The sequence below is a fragment of the Suricata suricatta genome, chromosome 4, assembly GCF_006229205.1.
Source record: "Suricata suricatta isolate VVHF042 chromosome 4, meerkat_22Aug2017_6uvM2_HiC, whole genome shotgun sequence".
Taxonomy (NCBI): Eukaryota; Metazoa; Chordata; class Mammalia; order Carnivora; family Herpestidae; genus Suricata; species Suricata suricatta.
In genome coordinates, this window is record NC_043703.1 from 19,844,376 (window position 1) to 19,865,845 (window position 21,470).

Sequence of the window (21,470 nt, forward strand, 5' to 3'; positions counted from 1 at the left end):
TAGTAAAAGCTTTTGTTATGCTTTTAAACATACCACAAAGGAGAGTTTAGTACTCTGCCTGAAGGAAATTTAATGAACAGGGTAAAGTGATTCTAAAGTGATTCTATCTTCACACATCAATTGTGTACTACCTTTTGTGTCTTAAGTTTTATTTTAGTGGGATATTATATCTTCATTCCCCTTAACTGGATTAATATTCCAAAGATGATGGTGATACATTGTGTAGTGATACAACAGAATAGCATTATATGATCCTGTGTGGTTCAGTGGGTTAGCATATAAGTCTTGGTTTTGGCTCAGGTCAGGATCTCAACTGTTTGTGAGATCAAGCCCCGAATTAGGCTTTGGGCAGTGGGTGCTTGGGATCCTCTCTCTCTCCCTCTGTGTCTGCTCCTCTCCCACCTATGTGCACGCATTCTCTCTCTCTTAAAATAAATAAATGAACTTTAACAAAAAGGACGGTGTACAGAAGTTTTTATCTGTACAGAGACAAATCAGCAAGTATGACTCTTCCACACAGAGCTATGGGAAAACGATTGACTGGGATTTTAATGCTTAAAAAATCTCTTTGTCCTTAATTTACATGGTGGCTTCTGTTATCAGATTCTGTCAGATTAAAGCAATGAGGCCATGAAAACTTTAATTTTCTTTTTACACATAGTGGCAAATTTAATTATATATGTATAATTGAAATATATATATATATATATATATATATATATATGAAATATTTCCCTTGAATATATTAGGGTTTTTCACTAAAAAACAAAATAGGCTAAACATAGAAAATTAAACAAAACCAAAGAGGCAGCCTTCAATTGATGCCCTTATATAGAAAAGATATGCACATGTAATGGTATTATCAAGACATTTACAACACCAAACACAACATCAATGTCAAAATGTGTTCTATGAGAGAAAGAACAATGTATGTTTGCTAACATGTCTTTTTCAAATGATGCTATAAGACATTTTATAATATAGATGACACAGTATGAAGAGCAATTGCCATCATTTGGTCATGGTAGTAGGTATTTCCCTTTAGAGTTTAATAAATCCACTGAAGTGCAGAATATGAGTCAACTCCTGGCCTGTCCTGTGTGCCAAATATAAGGGAAACTACTCTACATAGTTTTTATTTATCACTGAAACCCATTCTAGAGGAGATATTTTTTTACTGTGTTAGGCATTATTTTGAACTGTAGGTCAGTTATGCTTCAGGACCAGTGCTGACAGAGCATCAGCTGTGTGTGTTCTACATTAGAACAAAATGTAGTTCACACACTGATTATTCAAAGGCAACAACTGGTGACCAACTGCATGCCTCATCTGATCCAGTGCTGAAGGCAATTTTTAACATTTTTTAGACACTCAAATCACCATCACAGATTATATACACATAGTACTCTGTGTCAACCAACCAATCAAACAAAACATCCTGAAGCACTATATCAAGAAGAAGACATTATTACGGTTTTTACAAGCAAGGAGATTAGTTATTATTTGTTAATACAAGCTACTGCCATTTCTTTGAGTTCAAGTGGTTTTTTTCCAAAAATCCATTTCACTGATCATTATCCAAGTATGCTAAATATCCTAGGCTTATGGTAGATTTCTTTTAAGGATAATCCATTTTGATTGCATTTTGATTGCAATATGTCTATGTGTAGATACAAAGAAATATGGAGGGGTGCCTGGGTGGCTCAATCGATTAAGGTCTGATGTGGGCTCAGGTCATTATCTCATAGTCTGTGAATCTGAGCCCCACATTTGATTCTGTGCCAATAGCTCAGAGCCTGAAGCCTGCTTCAGATCCTGTCTCCCTCTCTCTCTGTCTCTCTTCTGCTCTCTCTCTCTCTCTCTCTCTCAAAAATCAACATCAAAAATTTTTAGAAAAAAAAGACTAACATAAATTATCTGGCCAGTGGTTTACAGTAAGCAATACTAGTCCCTCATAGAATAAGCAACCTGAAAATAAAGTGACATTAATGAAGAAGCTCAATCTTCCATAAGACTGGGGTCAACTCTGACTCAAGAAAATGTAAATAGCGACGAAGCTCATCTGTCCTAACCAACTCCAGTGTTTTACTTTCTGATCGACTTGACCTGGCCTTTCCCAAAGGTCATCTTTAGAACCTTAAATATCAAATATTCCAGATAACACAACAGCTTATCACAATGACTAAGATGGTTACGTGAGTCTAATAACTTCTTTATTAAATGTATAGAAGTGAACATGTTAATTTTTATCAAGTAGGCAACTTAAAATAATCCAAACCTCAAAAACCTAAGCATGAGGCTTGAAATTATGAAACTACTAGAAGAAAACATAGGCAGCACTTTCTTTGATATCAGCCATAGAAACATTTTTTCTAGATACATCTCCTCAGGCCAGAGAAACAAAAGCAAAATTAAATCATTTGGGATTATAGCAAAATAAAAAGCTTTTACGTGGTGAAGGAAACCATCCACCAAATGAAAAGCAACAAACTGAATAGGAGAATATATTGCAAATGATACACCTAACAAGGGATTAATATCCAAAAGATATATAGGGGTGCCTGGGTAGCTCAGTCCATTAAGCATCTGACTTCGGCTCAGGTCATGTTATCGTGGTTTGTGAGTTCAAGGCCTGCCTTGGGCTTTCTGCTGTCAGTGCAGAGCCTGCTTCAGATGCTCTATCCCCCACTCTCTCTGCCCTCCCCCCAAAAAAACAAATTTAAAAATTTTAAAAATATATCTAAAGTATATAAAGAACTTCTACAACTTAACACTAAGAAAAACAAATAATCTAACAAAAAAAATGGGCAGAGGACATGAATAGATATTTTTCAAAGAGAACATATACATGGCCAACAGACGCATTTAAAAAAATGCTCATTATGATCATCAGGGAAATGCAAGTCTAAGCAATAATAAGATATCACCACATACCTCTCAAAATGGCAAGAATCAAAAACACAATAAATAATAAGTGTTAGCAACAAGAAAAAGAAACACAACAGTTTATCACAATGACTAAGATGGTTACACTAGTCTAATAAGTTATTGACTAAGTGTAAAGATGTGAACATGCTAACTTTTCAAATCAGGTAGGCACTTAAAATAATCTCACTGTTGGTGGGAATGCAAATTGGTGCATCCACTATAGAAAACAGTATAGAGGTTTCTCAAATATTTAAAAATAGAATTACCATCTGATCCAATAATTCCACTACTGGGTATCTACTCAAAGCAAATGAAAACCCTACTTTGAGGTGATATATGCACTTCCATGTTGATTGCAGTATTATTTAAAATAACCAAGATATGAAAGCAATTTAAGTGTCCATCCTTAGATGAATGGAAAGATGAAATGTGGTATAAATATACAATAGAAATTAACTCACCCATAAAAAGAATGAGATCTTGTCATTTGCAACAACATGGATGGAAGTAGAAGGTATAATGTTAAGTGAAGCAGAGAAAGACCACTACCATATAATTTCACTTATATAGAATTTAAGAAACAAAACAAACAAAGAAAAAATGAAACAAACAAAACAACACTCTTAAAATATTGAGAACAAACTGGCAATTGCTAGAGGGGAGGTGGGCGGAAGGATAGATGAAACAGATAATGATTGAGTTCACTTATCCTGAGGAGCACTAAGCAATGTTTGGAATTATTAAATCATTATATTGTACATTTGAAACTAATGTAACACTATATGTTAATTATTCTTTGTTAAAAAAAATTATCTGAACATCAGAAAATAGTGTTTTTCTAAGATCTTACCATATATTGAATATTCTGCATAAGACATGAAGGTTAGTAGAGCACAGGAGGTAAGGATACAGATTCTGGAGGAGAACTGTGTTGGTTTAAATTCTGAATGTATTGGGACTCCTGGGTGGCTCAGTCGGTTAAGCGTCTGGCTTTGGCTCAGCTCATGATCTCAGGGTTCATGAGTTTGAGCCCAGCATCAGGCTCTATGCTGACAGCTAGCTCAGAGCCTGGAGACTGTCTTTGGATTATGTGTCTCCCTCTTTCTCTGACCCTCCCCTGCTCATGCTGTCTCTCTTTCTCTCTCTCAAAAATAAATAAAACATATTTTTTAAAAAATTCTGAATGTATTATTTACTAGCATTGTACTTGATGAAAGTTACTTAGCTAATCCGTATTTTAATTGTATTTTGAAAAATTAGAATCACATAGCAGCAGTGTGATTATATCAGAGAAACTGAGAAATTCTGTGAAGATAAATGGGTGACATAAACAGATCTCAGTGGAGTAGTTACTCAATTGAAATACATAAAATATTTGAATAAATACCAAGATATTCTATGCTTTGGGAGGATATAATATTGTCATAATTTATGACAAGTAATCCTCATGTCAATATTCCATCTAAAATAAAATAAAAATGATATTTTTCTTTTTAAAATATATATGGAAGAATAAAGGTCCAATGGTTGACTGACAATAAAATTGGAAACTAGCTTAATAGATATATCAACATATTCTGCAAAGCCATAAGGTACAAGAAAATCTTGAAAACCCAGAAGAAAAGTAGGAGCTCCTACAGATATAAATGGAGAACAATAGGGGCACCTGGGTGGCTCTGTCTGTTAAGCATCTGGCTCTTGATTTCAGCTCAGGTCTTGATCTCACAGTCATGAGATGAAGCCCCATGTCTTGGCTGTCAGTGCAGAGCCTGCTTGGGACTCTCTCTCTCCCTCTGCCTGCCTCTCGCTCTCTCTCTCTCTCTCTTAATCTCTCTCCCTCCTCCCTCTCTCAAAAATCAATAAATAAACTTAAAAAATGGTAAACATTATATGAACAAGTATATGAAAATGTGCTCAAATTCCCTTGTAACTAAGGACATGCAAATTAAAACAATAATGGGTTCAGTTTATCTCCAACAAAATGGTGAAATGTCATATACTAGACAATGCCTCATGGTGATGGGGAATACAGTAATATGAACACTATGCACTGAAAGTGGAGTTAGAGACTACTTCAGGCCAGGCAAATACACTCCATTATCTAAAAATAATTTTCTAATTTATATCTTGCTGGAAAATTCTCATTTAAGGACATAAGAACATAAGAAATAAGGATTCTTATTACAATGTTAATTTGTTAGCCAAGAATTAGAGGCACTGTTTGATCTTATCCCCAGAAGAATAGATAATTAAAGCATTATTAGTGTATGTAATGAGACATAGTCTCAGAAATATTAATACATTGAAAATACATCCGAGCAAAAAGCTAAGAGTCAGAATGCTATGACATACATTTCCATTAAGTTAATATTACTAAGAAAATGGACATATATGGTGATGTATAACTGTCCAGAGTTGATAATAACTAGAAGTTGGGGGAGCATTTAACATCCAAAAATGGAAAACTGATAATAAAACATGTCTATGAAGTAAGATTACGATGGGAAATGTTGAGATGGAAGAAGAGAAGATAAAAATAATTTACATAACATGTTTTTATAACCTGAATTTCTCTGTATATGAACATACATCTACACATGCTCACAGAAATACAAATATATAGAATAAATTACTGTGAACTACAATTTCAAGTGATTCTAATTTAATTCTTCCTTGATTGGGCCTATACACATTTTTTTATTTTTCTTTTAATTTTCATTAATATTATCTAGTAATAAAACATAAATGTTACTAATTATGATTATAAAACTAGTAGCAGTTATTAAAGTTGATCTATTAAAAAGGATCAGCAACTAAATAATTTTACATTGAGCTCAAAGTATTAGAAAATAAGTGAAAAATGTAGAAAACTAATAAGAATTAAAATATTAGAATTCTAAGTCAACATTATACTTAAAGAAAATAAATAACTGTATCAAAAAGTCTGTATATATATATGTACATATATACACATGACATACCCTCAAAAATTCCAGAAATAAAAGATTAGAAATAAATGCATAAAATATAACTGTAAATAGTTAGTGAAATCTGAATGATTCTGATCTTTTTATATGTTTCTGAAGATTATATTTAAAATGAATGCAAATTCAGTTTTCATCAGAATAAAACACATATTTAAGTAAATGAGTTGTAAGATGATTTTTCTTTTGGGCTCAAGAAAATGTAAATTCCTTAATATCACATCAATTAAAAATGGAAACTTCTACAAATGAAATATTTACTCTCACTTCATTTTATTTTATTTTTTTTAAGTTTATTTAGTTTGAGAGACAGAGAGAGTGAGGGCGGAGCACAGAAAGCAGGAGAGAAAGAATCCCAAGCAGGCTCCACACTATCAGTGCAGAGGCTGATGGGGGGGCTCAAACCTATGAAACCGTGAGACCATGATCTGAGCCGAAACTAAGACTTTGATGCTTAACCAACCGAGTCACCTAGACACTCCTACTATCAATTAGTTTTAGAGTTTTAATTTTCACTTGACATTAGATAGTTTTACTCACTTATATGGCACTCTCATCTACTACATTTCTGATATGGGAAGTATTTTTGGCTGGATGCTGCAGAAAATATTTACCTTTGCTTCACTCTAACATTAAAATTATTTGGGGGGGGGTACCTGGATGGGATGGCTCAGTTAGCTGAGTATCCAACTCTTGGTTTCAGTTCAAGTCATGATCTCATGGTTTCATGGGTTCAAAGACCCAATCCCACCATCTTTTGTTCTCTCAGCATACATAAGTAAACATCAAATAAATAAATAAAAATTGCAAGGGTGTGAAGATATGCAAATAGCCTCAAAGTGCTTAAGAAATGCTCAGTATACTTAGCCATCTGCGGAATGCAAGTCAAAACCAAAAGAAGATGCCATTTCATTCCCATTAGGATAGCCATAATAAAAATGCAGATAAATCACAACTGTTGGTGAAGATTTGAAAAAAATTGGAACCCTAACAATGCAGATGGAAGTGTAAAAAGGTGCAGTCCCTTTGGAAAACAGTCAAGCATTTCCTCAAAAGGTTAAACAGAGTTACCGTGTGACCCAGCAATTTCACTTCTAAATGCATATTGTAAAGAACTGACAGTATTTGTCCACACACGAACTTGTACACAAATATTCATAGCAGCATTATTCAGACAAGCCAAAAGTGGAAAGAAAACCCCAAATATCCATCAAGAGAGTAATGTATAAATAAATGTGGCATATTCGGAGAATAGAATATCATTCAACCATAGATGGAATAAAGTACTGATACATTCTACCTCAAATATACTAAAAAAAAGAAAAACCCACCAGTCACAAAGGACTACATACTATGATTCAATTTACATAAATGCTCAGAATAGGTAAATCCACAGAGACAGTAGGGAAATTTGTGCTTTTCTAGGAGTGCTGGGAGAAAGTTTGAAGAAGAGGGGATGACTGCTCAAGGGTACCAGGTTTCTACTGAAGGTGATGAAAATGTTCTAAATTGATTGTAGTACGGGGGGCACCTGGGTGGTTTAGTAGGTTAAGCATCTGACCTGGGCTCAGGTCATCATCTGAGAATTTGTGGGTTCAAGCCCTGCGTCGGGCTCTGTGCTGACCTCTAGGAGCCTGGAGGCTGTTTCGGATTCTGTCTCCCTCTCTATATGCCCCTCATCCACTCTCTCTCTCTCTCTCTCTCTCTCTCTCTCTCTCAAATAAATAAACATTTTAAAAAACAAAAAATAAAAATAAATAAATAAATACATCAATTATAGTAAATGGTTGCCTAACTCTGTAAATATTCTCTCTTAAATCTTCCTAACTGACATCTAGATGAAACATTATGCTCATATCTAGGTTACAGAAATAAATATATAGGTGATAGTAATAATAGTTAATATATTGCACTTACTAGATTTCACACACACCTTTGTGCCTATAAATTGTACGCTTTAAACAGTAATGTCCATTTATTAGCTCACATTTCTGTAGGGGAAGTTCCAAGTAGATTTGACCGGGTTATTTGTTTGGGGTCTCAAAAGGTCAAAATCAAATTTTCATGTAGGTGAGGCTCCTCTTTGGAAATTCTGGAGAAGAATCTGTTTTGGGTTTCTTCAAGCTGTTGAAAGAATTCAGCCTGGTGTGGCTGTAGGATTGAGGTTACTGTTGCCTTCCTGGCTTTCCATCAAGCATTGTTCCCAGTTCTAAAAAAGCTGTTCTCGGATTGCCGCAAATGGTCTTCTCCACCTGGAAAGCCGGTAATGGCCCAGGAATCCTGAAGCCTTATATCTGTCAGCCTTCCCACTGTGCCACCAGCCTGAGGAAACCCTCTGCCTTTAACCAGCAGTTAGATTTAGGTTTAACAGTTAGATTAGGTAACAGAATCAAAGGGGTAATACCTCGTAGTAATCTCAGTTCTATCCCCACTCAGTGTGGGAGTGATTATACAATGGCAAAGGTCACTGGGGGTCATTTTTAAGGTCTACGTTGAAGGACAGGCAGAGACAGAGACTGAGACAGAAGGGGAGCTGGGGTTGGAGGGAGAGGTGGAAAGAGAGGGAAAAGTAAACATAAACCAGAATATATCATATTTATAGATAACTAGGGATCCAGAGATTCTTGACACATTGGTATATTTTCTTTCTAAATTGACTGTATTCATTTTTAGTTTTTATATTGATTAAAGTATTTCTTTAAAAATTGAAATTGTCCCCATTATCTTCTAAAATTAGGCATAATTATGTCAAATGCAAAAACTGACATTTTGTAAATGAAATTTTTTAATGAAATTAAAAACCTAAAAGATGAGGGGGTGCCTGGTGGCTTAGTTGGTGAAGCATCCAACTCTTGACGTCCACTCAAGTCATGATCCCGGGGTGGTGGGATCAAGCCCCACATTGGACTCTCCCCTGCGTGTCAAGCCTGCTTAAGATTCTCTCACTTTAATTCTGCCTGACTCCCCGACTCAATCTTTTTCTTTCTTTCAAAACAATAAAAATAGAAAATAAAATATAAATAAAAGGATGAAATTTTGCGATCCTGTAATTAGAGTTCCTGCATTCTCAATCGAGGAAACAAATAATCTTATTCTTTTTCTGATATATTTGTGAAGATCTTTTTATCATGTCTTTTATTAAATATTTTTCTTTTAATTTTATAAATTTCATCTGATGACATGTCCTTTCATTTTTAAAAATTATTATCTATAATAATCAACATTTGCTACAATAATGCTTTGTGATAAACCACCCCAAAACTCAATTTCTTAAAACAACTGCCCACCAGTCTCTTATCTGTCCATCAGCATTAGTCTGTTGATGGGTGTGGCTGACTAGACCCTGGGGTCACGTTGGGTTCACATCTGCCCTGCACATATCACCTGTATCAGGGGTTACCTAGACTCTGAGTCCTGCCTCACGTGTGTTATCCTCAGCACAGGCGGACGGGCAATGGCCCAGGACATATTCTTCCTCTGACAGGGAATTGGAACACAAAAGGATGTGCCTCTCTGCTCATGTTACATCTATTACCGACACATTGGATAATTTTAATTCACTTGGTCCCGTCCAAGAATTTAATGATCTCGGTTGTGCCATTCTGGCCATCATAGGTTCCTAGCAAAGGTGTGAGTGTATAAAACTATTGCAAATGAAAGAGGAATGAGAACAATAATTTAACCTATCAGACTACCATTAACCCTTTTAACGAATTCTCCGGCACATGAAGTTAGAATTAGCGTTTTCTCAGAACCCTATCTCTCCAACGTGGGTGCCTTTTCACTCTTCGTGGTGAATTTTCTATGTTCATCAAGTTTCTGGGTGTGGTAGGTTCTCAGGCTATTTTACTACCAAGAAATTTTTAACACACTGCATTTATCCTTTGTTAATATATACTACCAAAAATAGTTGAATGTGCTTTTTTAGGACAATCACACTTTAATAGTTGATCAAATTTAATTCCAAAAGAAGAATAACACTTTATGGTCAGCTACCTTAACTAATATGAAGGCAGGTCTATAGCCTTGTTGCAATATAGTGTTATTCAACCTCTTCCATTTATTTTAGTTGCATTTAGTTTTGAGTGTTGGTTAATGACTATATGGGTAATATTACAATAGATTCTTACATTTTATTTCATGGACTACAAAATTCTATTGTTTTTTGGAGACTAAGATTTATCAAACTCCTTTGCTTTCAGACATTACAGATACGAGGAAATTTATAACATATTACTTCCTTGATTTTAATAAAATCTTTTGCTTTTTAAGGCCATCATATTGGCTTCACTCTATCCCTTGCTTTCAATTCTAAATATGCCCATTTCATAGTAGTTTCTTTCTCAAGGTTTCCTCCAGTTGGACATCAAATCTGACATTCACTTATCTCCACGAATGAATTTATGTTGAGCCCCATGTTTTATATATATTTATCTCCAAAGGACTCTGAGATCTTTTTGCACACTCAGTAGTCTGTTACCAAACATTTCTGTAATGTACTTGTGTAAATATTCCATAATATCAGATCTTTACTTGGAGGATTTACAAAAATAATTATCCATCTAAGCATAATATGTTATTGCATTGAGATTTTAAAATCCAAATAACATTCATGAAATGGATATTGTGCATGTCAGGGCAAAGGACTAAAAATAGAGTTACAGAAATGAAAAAAAAACTGTCCTTGAGGAGAGTTTGACTAGAAGTAAGTCTAAGTCTCTCATTACTTACAATGCTACATTTACAATGTAATTCTACAAGAGGATTAAGTCTTACTTGTTTTCATTTTATTGTACCTGCTGTGTGACCTTAGGAAAATGATTTAACCAATTTGAATATTAGTTTCATTATCAGCAACTCAAAGTTATGGTGAGGATTATTCTGAAAATATATGCAAACTATTGAGCACATTATATTTATTCATGAGAGCATTTTGATATTGTCATTTAAATTGGATATTTTAAATTTTATTTTGCATCTTTACATAATGCATATATAATTTAAAAAATAATGCATTATAGAAACAATGCATAAAATTAAATGTGTTTATTTAGTGAAGCCAGGAAAATAATATTATGACACAAAAGTACTTTTTAGTCCCTTAATTTATAATAGGCAATTGATTAAAGCCAAAATTTTATCATCCCTGGTAATACTAAAGAGGAATGAAGTTTTGGAAATGTGACAAGAAACAAATCTCAAATAAACAACAACAAAAGAAATAGGAATGTGTAATTCATGTCTACCAGCTTCTTGTATTATTTTGGATTGACTTTGCGGTTATTCTCTATGTAAATAAATGTGTACCCTAGTAAATATTCTTTTTACTGTTTATTGTTTATATACAAGGACCTTCACAAAGTAAAAATAAATTTGAAGTGTTTTATTAAATTAATGAGGTCATGACAGTTAGCCATTGTACAAATATTTTATTATAAAAGCAAATGAATAATATTTATTAGAGTGTATCACTAAATTATAATATTTTATAATGAAAGGATAGTATAAAATATAATCAGTTTCAAGCTATTAACAAATTTTCATTATTATTCTTTATTCAATCTCCTACTCTCACTTATTTTTCCAACTACAGAAATGATTCTTGAACTTAAAATGCTTTCTTCCAAATCCAAATATAAGGGAGAAAAGAATCACAGTAGTAAACCAAAAGCAGTTTCTTTTTTTACTTACTCCTGTCTTTCTTCAAAGTGAATAGGTAGGATAATGTAAAATGAATATTATTATTAAGAAGACTAGATAATGATTTAGGTGAAAAAAAACATGAAAGAAGGTGACAGGTATCATAGTTTGGTCATTAGCTCTCATATCCAGCAGGGACATGCATTCGTCACACTGTTTAGATTGTATGCCAAAGGCCAGTAAAATGAGGTTTTTTCTCATTGTCCACGGATTTTTTTTTAGTCCTTATACTTTATCAGAGGATTATCATTTATTAAAGTAGAACTTTCATGCTTTCTCTCTGTATCTGTGCTTGAAAACGTTTGTTAAAATACCTGTGTAAAAAGAGAGCTAGTAATATTTAATATTTTCATTTAAGTTTATTGGAATGATTGTAGACATCATGAAAGCCTGAGTAAAGTTCTATAACTTGTTTAATGTCACAAGACAAACCTGTACCCACAACCTAGGACGTCAGTTCCCGATGCCCAAACAAACCTTCAGGCCACAAACATATAACAAACAAATCCAACTGTAGCTATGTACTCTGTTTATCATGAGAAATATATTTCTAGACAAAAGATACCTTGAGAGTTTTATTTATTTATTAACAACATACTATTTAATGACTGTCATTGATGTTGAGATATAGAAATGAATAATATGGACAAGTTTTTTCTTTCAGAAAGCTTATATTTCAGTGTGAAAAAAACCAAAGTATGAAATAAACACATAATTAAATATGATATATTTAGATACTGATAACTCCAATGGGGAAAATGTAACTTAGTACAATGGAGGGTTATGGAAGAAGGTACTTGAAAGATATCAGTTGGAGAATTTAGTAATGTAATAATATTTGAGATTAGACTTAAATGGTAATATTGGGAAGATTAAATATGATAATTTGAAAAAGGAGAATCACAGACAAAATTGGATAACTACTGAAAGCCTGTGGCTACAGAGCCTAAGAACCTACTGATATACTTGACATTGTGGTGAAATAAATTGAAAAATGAAGAATCATTCTATATTTGTCCTTTGAGCAACCAGATTGGCACTGTGGATATGTAGAACACAAAGGAAGGAATAATTTGGAGGGGCAAAGTGCCGTGTCAGTAGCTTTGGTTTAAATTTACTAAGTTTAAGATACCTCAGCAAATGGATATATTAAGTTGGCAGTTGGGTGAGGAATATGAACACAGAGATATGTTTTTAAAGACATATATATCACTTGAAAAAAGATTAGAGTTCATGATTAAATCTGATTCACTCTACCACTTAGTGGAGAAAACTCAGAAAAAGAGTTTGAAAAGGAATAACTAGTAAGGAAAGGGACTAGATTACATCTTAAAAGATAAGACACTTCTCAGGAGAACAAACCTGTCAGCTGTGTTAAATTCTTCTGTCTAGTCCCACAAGATTGAATATTAGAATTTACACTGGAAATCAGGGGTCTTTCGTAGCCATGGTAAATCTGATAAAAGTACAGTTGGTGGTAAAATTATGGGAATAAGCTCAATTTGAGATTAAATACTGAAAAATCCTCTGTGAATATTAGTAAAAGTAGTCGAGGATATCTTGACTTCGCCATAGGGTAGAAGAAATTATTTTCTAAAGAAAATGCTAGACTGTGATTTTATACTAGTAAAACTGATCCAGAAGAGACAGGAAAGCGATGATGCATAGGAGAGGATAGTTGTAGAAGAGAAATGACTGGGAAGAAGTAGTATCTGGATTATAAGAAAAAAGAGCCTTCCAAAAGGAGTGCAGTGCAAACTATAAGACTCGACAAATCAAAGAATATGATTAAATGCAGGTGGTGATATATTAATATTAAAAAGATGTGAAAGATCCTATATATTTAATCTTATGTTTTTCGACTTGTTCATTCAATTAGTAGTTCAATAAATATATTTGTGAGTGAGCTGTGGAGAGAAATAATTAAAGAATTCATGTCTTGTAGTCGTTATCCTAATAGGAGGAGATATGCAATAAAGGTAATATTAATACTGCATGAGCTTGTGACAAATGTAATAAAGAAAAATAAAGCTCAGTGAAGAGGACAGTGATGAACCTGCTATTTAACATATGATGGTCAGAGGAAGGAAGCCTGTCAGGGGAGACGACACTCAAACACTAATGAGAGAAACGAGAAAACACCGTCAAATTCAGCTGCGGGACAGCAGTTAAGGAGGGAAGGCAGCTTGTACAAAGACGATGAGGTGCCTTAGTCAGTTTCAAGAAGAGCGTAGAGGCTGTTGTGGCTCTAGTACATACAGGATACAGGTAGAGTGGAAAAGCTTGGTGGGAAATGAGATCAGAAAGGTGGCAAGCAGGAAGTTCACTCAGAGTTTTCCGAGTCATGCCAGGAAATGTAGATTTTAGTGAAAATGAAGTGAGAAAACAAGGAGATCTTTGAGCAAACTAGAGAAACAATTTGATGTACATTTTAAAAGAATTTATAAGACTCACGAATAAAAATATTCTTTGAAAGGGGGAAGTCAAAGCCATGTGAATGTTTAAAATATTCCAAGCAGATTATTAATCAGAGAAAACGGTAACTGAAGGGAGTTATAAAATCCAATTGCTATGTTGAGCAATTTGTTTTTGACAAGAGGAATGACACCTAATCAGGTCATCCAGAAATTTAGGGAAGAAAGGGTGAATTTAGCCATCTATAAGTTTGGAGGATTTGAAGAGTGGCTATGTACCCCAGTTTCACCCTATTTTCCTAATGTGATTATTAATAATGCCTCTTTTCACTTCTAAAATCATCTAGGTTTGAAAAATTAATTATATAGTTACCCAAAGCAGAAATCCACTAATACCTACAAATGACTTATGAATTAGAACTCCAAAAAATTAATAGTAATGTGAATTGTTGTGTGTGTGCAGCAGAAAGAGATAGATATCTATGGTAAAAATTTTGGAATAGCTTAGTACTAATGGCAGATATATGTGTGTGTGTGTTTGCATATGTATATAATTATAAAATTCTAAACTCAACATATGATTATAATGAAATATAAACAAATATACAGCTTTGATATCTTACAGCACCTTTTTAGGGCACTCTCACTTTAAAATTATGGTAGTAAGTTCCTTCCTACGTGGTTACTTTTGTGCAGTTCTAAAATATTTGCATATGTATATGTGTGTGTATATATGTATATATATAAATTCAATGCCTTGAATACATGAATGAAGAGTTCACTTTTTATCACTTACAGGTAGACAGATATTTCTGCAATTGTGTGTGTATATTCTGAAGTAGTAACTGGAAACCTCATACAGGAGTACATAAAGTATAAAAACTTAAGGTTCTTCAATTATTAATTTAGGAACCTTTTTTAAAAAGTTTTTTCATTTGTATTGAAAGAGACAGAGAAAGCATGAGCAGGGGAGGGGCTAAGAGAAGGAGAGAATCCCAAGTAGGCTCCGTGCTTAAACCCACGAAACTGTGAGATCATGACATGAACCAAAATAGAGTCAGAAGCTCAACTGACTGAGCCACCCAGACACCCAAATTTAGGAAGCTTCTTAATATTTTGGCTTGTTTGTCTCCTCCAATAATCATAGTTAATATTAACTCCAACATTAAAATAAATCAATAAAGAGATTAAATGCTCCCATTTATTTAAATTGGTAATTTTACATATCAACACTATGTGTATGTGATTATGCTTAAAAGTATTTTAGGAAGGAAGAGTAAATATGAAATGATATTTAATAGAATTTCATTGGGCAAGCAAGTTTAGATTTATTACTACACTCTTCCGTTGTATATTGTTGGCATCTGCTGGTACATATATAATTAATTTTGTGATCACAGTGAAGTAGCTGGAGGGAAACAATATGCAAACTCAACTATGCAGCGAAGTATAACTTATAAATATCAAAGACAGGAGTTAAACTCAAATGAAGTATAAATAAGCCTGTTCCATAATTGACTACATAATAAGGCTATATTTTTGAGGCAACATTTCTTAAAAATAGTTACATTTTTATGTGTGTTTGCCTAAAGCTACAACATATCAAAATGCTCAGAATCATAGGAGAGATTCTTATTCAAATAGGGAAAGACAAGTGATATATAAAAGTAAAATACTTTAAAGAGAATATCTCTTTTTGGAAGAAAATTAAATTGGTGTGAAAATAGCAAAGGGAGAGATGGGACTGAAAAATATATTGAAAACATTCATTGTAATTATTATATAAGATTTAATATAAATACACCTCTTATGTGAATATTATTAAGGATATGTCCTATTTGAATATTGGAAAATAACTTTAAAAATAGATAAAAGTTAAATTTGATATCCTTCTAAAATATGTTAAATTTATTCTCTTCTTAAATAACTCACCAAACGTCTCTTATGTTCATAAGAGACAACTAACATACCAGGATTTACAGCACTTTTTCCATAATGAAAAGCACAAAAGAGACTTTCTAAATTATAGGACCATAGAAGGGCAGAACTTGGCACTGATGACTGTAATAACACTGATAACCAATAGAGAGATTTCATTTTTCTAATGACTATATTCAATTAAGGCAGAAACAAAATCTCCATGTCATCCAACTAGATTCAATTCATTCCTCTGCAATTTCCTTCTATGAGAAATATGGGAAGCTTCTTAACCTCTAATCTTGTCATTACAACGAAAGAATACCCTCCACTTGAAACATGATTTTGGAAGGTGTATTTTAGCCTATGTGATTTTGCAAGATATGTGGGTCTTGCTCAGGTTCTATTGATAGTAGGTACATATATATATACACACACACACACATATACATATAACATTGAAATAGAGTTCATGACCAAGAAAATTGTGTAGGGGGCCAAACACTCCTGAAACAGTAGAATAAAGTAGAATAAAAACTTAACATCTACTCCTCTGTTGGGGTGTCTGGGTGGCTCAGTTGGTTAAGCATCTGACTTTGGTTCAGGTCATGATCTCATGGTTCATGAGTTAGAGCTCCACATCGGGCTATTTTCTCTCTGCACAGAGCCCATTTTGGATCCTCTGTACCCCTCTCTCTGCTCCTCCCCCTACCCTCTCTCTCTCTGTCTCTGTCTCTCTCAAAAATAAATAAATATTTTAAAAATCTATTCCCCTGTATAAACCAATGAGAACACAGACAAATTGTCTAAATTGACTTTTTCATAACTCTGGAAATTGACCAAAAGTTTGCAACAATTTGATGAGCATTTATTCAAGACAAAAACAGCTGAATTTTATCATGAACATTGAGCTTTGTAATTTGTAACGTCTATTCCTATCCTCCTCTTTCCAGCTCCAGGGTACCACTGAAAATCAACCTAACACTAGTAGCTGTGCAGACCAACAACCAAGAAGAAACTGAGGCAGGAGGCGTGTAGAGCAGGTTTAGAGCTCTCTCACAAGCCCCATAACAGAGCTATGTCAGTATTTTATCTGTATGGCAGTGTGCTGTTCTTTGACCTAAACAAGTCTTGCTCAATGAGAAAAAACCCATCTTTCAGCTATTTGTCAAAGAAATCGGTGGCTATTGTTTAACATCCCATTTACCTAAACCTGTGATACCAATAGAAACAAATGAACAAAAAACAAAACAACAACAACAAAAAAATCTAGCCAAAATTTTAAAGGAAGACCTGGGAAATGATACAATGACAGGCAGTGTTGAAAAGCTCTAACCTATTTGTTGGCATCTAAAAGGCCATGTGCATGTGCAAGAGTGTGCAAATACCCAAGGAAAACCTAGAAGGCCCCAAATTTTATACATTTGACTGGCGTTGTGGCTCTGTGTAAGCAGCAAGTGAAGACAAAGACAGTCGTATGAAGGCTAGAGCATTCAAAGTATTCCCAATACACACACAAAGCTACTTAGCAAAGGATAGAAAACTTATTGCTCTAGACTTGGAGAGACATCTCTGTCCAACTATTAGAAGACAACCATCCTAAGGGAACATAGATTTTAGTGGCTCACACAACAAATAATGCACAGTTTAGAGAACTAGTCCAGGAAAGTCTATATACAAACAGCTAAAAACCAACCAATTTTAGTGTGATAAGGACAGATTTCCAAACCTGTCATATTTTATTACTTATGATGTCCAGCTTTCAACTAAATTGTGTAGAACACGTAACAAAATATGGCCTACAGACAAAGGGGTGAAATAGTCAATAGAAGCTTTCTCTGTGTGAGGAAGCCCAAAAGTTGGAACTTTGAGATAAAGCTTTAAATGCTATTAATATTTTCAAAGAACTAAAAGAAACCATGTGTAAAGTTCTGAGGGAATATGTGAGAATAATATCTCACAAATAATAAATAACAATAGAGATAGAAAATGGTAAAAATAACCAGATCAAAAGTCTCAAGTTGATAAATATAACAACAATAATGAAAACTTTACTAGTGGGGCACCAGAGAAATTTAAGTTAGCAGAAGAAAGAATCAGCACACTTAAAGATAGGTCCATTGAGACTTCACAGTCTAAATAGTAAAAAGAAAGAATGAAGAAAATGCTATTTTGCCAATAGCATATTAACATAATGGATCCCCCATAAGAAAGAAGAGTGATAAAGGGAGAGATATTTGAAGTAATATTGGCCAAAAATTCCCATATTTTGATGAAAATCATTAATCCACACATTTCTCAGTCTCAAAGACCATCAACATAGTATAAACTTAAAGGTATCCATACCTGAACTCATTCTTGTCCAAACTTCTCAAAGCTGTAAACAAAGTGAAAGTCTCAAAATCAACAACAAAAAAATATTTATTTCTTAAAATCAACAATCAATTAAATTAACAGGTAACTTCTTATCAGAGACAGAGATCAGATGTCAGTGAGATGACATATTCAAAGTATTTGAAAAGAAAAAAAAAGAGAAACTATAAAATAGAAATTTTATATCCAGCAAAATTATTTTCCAACTATGAAAGGGAAATAAAGACATTACCAGATAAACAAATACTGGGAAGTGTTCCAAGCAAACAGCCTGATAAGAAATACTAATAGGGGGGCACCTGGGTGGCTTAATTGGTTAAGCTTCTGACTCTTGATTTTGGCTAAGATCATGATCTCACGGTTCTTTAATTGAAGCCCTGCACCAGGCTCTGTCTGCACTGACAATATAGAGCCCTGCTTGGGATTCTTTCTCTCTCCCTCTCTCTCCACCCCTGCCCCCTTTGTGCTTGATCTGTTTCTCAAAATGAAACAAAAAAAAAAAAAAGGAAAAAAAAAAAAAGCAAAGCAAAGCAAAGAAATACTAACAGGAATACTTTAAGCCTGATAATGTTTTTACAACTGAACTCAGTTCTGTGTTAAACACAGAACTCAGGCAATTGCTGTATTTATGGTTATAACTGTTTTATAGCAAAAGGATAAAAATTGAACCAGCCAAAGTGAGAGATACATAGGGTGAGGTCTGGGATGGTCTCAAACCTGTAGTTGCTGATATTCACTCCCTGGTGGTGCACAAATGTTATCAGCTTTCAACACATTGACATATAAAATTATTCACGGAATACTGCCAGTCCGGGAACCTTTCCCAAGCATGGCACCCACAGTCTTTTACTGTAATTTCATTACATAAGCACGAGTGATAGAATCATTGACCACATGACCAAACTCATCCTCAGCTCCACACAGCTCTTGAAGGTTCATCTGATATCACGTGACTCCAACTGGTATCCAACTGGAAGACTTCTAATCATCTAGTTGACATTACTTATGGCCAGCCCACATCCTGACTCACCTTAAAAGCACAAATTATCAGGACTTACCATGAATAATAAAGACATTCTTATAGTTTGGGAAATATCATGGATTTAAAAGCTGTCTCAGAATCCAGCCACAAAAGTCAGGCTAGTTCTTTATTACAGAGCAGGTAATATTACAATTCAATGGGAAAGGAGCTCCTCAAATTTTTTTTCAACAAACAGTATTGGGACAAACAGATGTCTACATGCAGAAGAGTGAAAGTAGACACTTTAATTCCCACCATACGCAAAACATGCAGAAGAGTGAAAGTAGACACTTTAATTCCCACCATACACAAAAATTACTCAAAATGGATCATAGAACTCAATATAAGAATTAACAGTATGGAAATCTGAAGGGAAAACATAGAAGTAAGTTTTTATGACTTTGGATTAGACAAGGGTTTCTTAGATATGACACCAAAATCACACGTGACAAAATGAAAATAGATAAATTGGATTTTATGAAATTTCAAAATTTATTCTTCAGGACATTATCACAAAAGTGAAACATCAATCCACAGAATGGGAGAAATAAGTATCTGATAATGGACTGTATCCAGACTCTATAAGAACTCACATTTGAATAATAAGAACAAAGACAAATAATGCAACTAAATAATAGAAAAGAATCTAAATAGACATTTTTCCAAAGAAGATATGCAAATGGAAGATAAGCTCAATCAAAATCACAATGAGATGCCAGTTTACACACACTAGCATGGCTATAATGAAAACAAAGAGAAAATAGCTAGTGTTAGTGATAAGGACAATAGGAATTAAGTGCTCATTGGTAAAGGGTTCTGTTGGGGGATAATGAAATTTCTCACTTTTTTTTAAATGTTTTATTTATTTTTAAGAGAGAGAGTGACAGTGGGAGCAGGGGAGGATCAGAGAGAGAGGGAGACACAGAATCTGAAGCAGGCTCCAGGCTCTGAGCTAGCTGTCAGCACAGAGCCCAACATGGGGCTTGAACCCACGAACTGTGAGATCATGACCTGAGCCAAAGTCGGACGCTTAACTGACTGAGCCACCCAGGGGCCCCTGAAATTTTTCTGAAGTTAGATCTTGCTTAAGGTTGGACAACTCTGTTAATATACTATAACTATTGAATTCTGTGCTTCAATAGAATAATTTTAGTATATGAGTTATTTCACAAGACTGTTATTAAGCTTTTACCAAACATATTTACATACAACATATGTTAACATATACTTAATATATAAGATATCCATATATGAAATATTAAAATATAATCTATAAAAACAAATATACATATACACACATACATATAAATACATGTATGTGTGTAAGTATATACATACAAGGGAACTAAATTGGTGTTGAATTTAGTATGTTAAACAGTTTAAATTCCAATCCACAATAATAACCTACTGATAAGACCCCTATGTATAAGAAGTCATTTGCATGCATAATCCTATTTAAGCTGGCATGTACGGCCATCCTCATAAAGACATTGTAGCCTCATTAGAGAGTAGGGAAGAAAAAAATAAAAAGAAGAGGTTTTATTGACTTTTAAAATGTCCTGGAACCTGCCGTTGTTTTTGATTTAGTGCTTTTGCCAAATTCTTGGATCTTATTCTCTGCCCTTTCTTTTCTCGTTGCATTAAATGGTGCCTTTCATCGTTGCCTGTTAAAAACTCTTCTTCAACAAACACAGGCTTCTTTGCACTATTTGAGCTGAGACTATTTTTCTGCTTTGTTTTAATGCGCCACCAGAACTGACCCAGAAAGCTTTCACAGGATAAAACTAAGTTGTTTTGTTGGATTGACTTCATTGTTTGTTAAACCTGAATACAATGAAGAACCTGATGCTGTGGGAAAATGCTCTGTGTTTTTGCTGTTGTTGTTTTTACTTAAGTATTTTTGAATAATAGAATAGATGCACTATGTAAGCTAGAGACAAGTTCATTTTCAAGTCTTTATAAAAGATCCAGGTGAGCATGCTATGATTGAGTTAGAAGTATTGGCTACTTATACTCCACTCGGGAATGTGTGTGTTTGTGAAATGGGTCGATATAAAAATGACCCATTTGTGGTATTTTAATACCACATTTTGAATAAAATATCAAAAGCACAAAAGTTTAGTGAATTAGAAA

The 21,470-nt window shown here is 34.0% G+C and overlaps 1 long non-coding RNA gene across 3 annotated transcripts in view; it reads left to right on the forward strand.

The window, feature by feature from the left end:
• LOC115290464 overlaps positions 1-16,955 on the forward strand; it is a 57,803-nt gene extending 40,848 nt beyond the window's left edge. For all 3 annotated transcript variants that reach the window (XR_003908115.1, XR_003908116.1, XR_003908117.1), the window contains exon 3: positions 16,897-16,955. This is a non-coding gene — a long non-coding RNA (uncharacterized LOC115290464). The remainder of the gene's footprint in view (positions 1-16,896) is intronic.
• Positions 16,956-21,470: the final 4,515 nt, after the last annotated feature.